This window comes from Apium graveolens, chromosome 4, assembly GCF_009905375.1.
Source record: "Apium graveolens cultivar Ventura chromosome 4, ASM990537v1, whole genome shotgun sequence".
Taxonomy (NCBI): Eukaryota; Viridiplantae; Streptophyta; class Magnoliopsida; order Apiales; family Apiaceae; genus Apium; species Apium graveolens.
In genome coordinates this window covers 195,045,602-195,046,928 of record NC_133650.1, presented here as the reverse complement: position 1 = coordinate 195,046,928, position 1,327 = coordinate 195,045,602, and the positions used below count along the sequence as shown (strand labels likewise).

General features: G+C 42.6%; 1 non-coding gene across 1 annotated transcript; it reads right to left on the bottom strand.

Annotated features, from left to right (window-relative positions):
* Window positions 1–429: 429 nt before the first annotated feature.
* LOC141722056 (small nucleolar RNA R71) lies at window positions 430–536 on the bottom strand. Its single transcript, XR_012575090.1, has one exon. It is a non-coding gene; the product is annotated as a small nucleolar RNA R71 (small nucleolar RNA).
* Window positions 537–1,327: the final 791 nt, after the last annotated feature.

Here is a 1,327-nt window from a genome sequence, read left to right as displayed (position 1 = left end):
TAGAAGAAGAAGAGAAAGTTGAAGAACTAGCTTTAGTAGAGATGGGTGATCAAGCAGAAAATTCGAAGGCTTTGATGGACTATTCTCAGCCTAAGATTAATGACATTCAGTCAAGCATCATCAGACCAGCCATCAGGGCTAACACTTTTGAGATCAATTCAAGCACGATTCAGATGATATAGAACTCAGTTCAATTTCAGGGTTCTCCTACTGAGGACCCTAACATGCACATCAGGGATTTCATCGAGATCTGCGACACTTCAAGTTCAGTGATGTGATTGAAGATGCTATCAAGCTGCGACTCTTCCCATTCTCTCTAAGGGACAAGGCTAAATGCTGGTTACATTTTCTACCAGCAGGGTCTATCACCACTTGGAAGATCTTCCTTAAAAGTTTCTCACCAAATTCTTCCCTATGGCGAAGACTGCTGCAATCAGGAATGCTCTTACTCAGTTTGCTCAGCAAATAGGAAAATCTCTGTGTGAGGCGTGGGATCGATATAAGAAGATGCTAAGGAAATGCCCACACTATGGCATGCCTGATTGGATGATTATCAACTATTTCTATAATGGATTGGGTGCTACTTCTAGACCCATGCTTGATGCAGCATCTGGAGGAGCCTTATGGGCTAAAAGCAATGATGAAACTTATGAACTTTTTGAACTGATGGCTGCTAATGAATACCAGAATCCTTCTTAGAGACTGACTTAGGGAAAGGTAGCAGGAATTCTGGATTTGGACGCAGCAACTGCTAGCGCTGCCCAACTTAAGGCTTTGACGATGAAGGTGGACACTTTGACTAATTATGGAGTTAATCAAATCACAAATGTCTGCGAGCTATGTGTTGGTTCCCATGAGACTGATCAGTGCAGAATTTCTAGTGATCAGCTCAGTTTGTGAGCAACTTCCAGCGATCGCAGCAACCAGTGCCAGCCACCTATCATCCCAACAACCGCAATCATCCTAATTTCAGTTGGAGCAACACTTATAGGGGGGTTCAATAGCCTTATCAGTAGTATCCAGCTAAGCAGTACAACCCCCATGGTTTTCAGCAACCGTAATATGCACCAAGACAGCAACTTCAGCTGTAACAAGCCAATAAAAAATCTGAATTAGAGGAGTTGAAGCTTATGTGCAAAAGTCAAGCTGTTGACCTTGGAAAATCAAATTGGGCAAATTGCCAATGCCTTGCTAAATCGTCATCCTGGTACACTACAGTGACACTGAATTTTCAGGAAAGAGGGAAGCTAAAGAGTAGGTAAAGGAAATTACTTTGAGGTCTGGAAAGGTTGCGAATCCTGAACAAACTCAAGAGTTGACTGAAGAA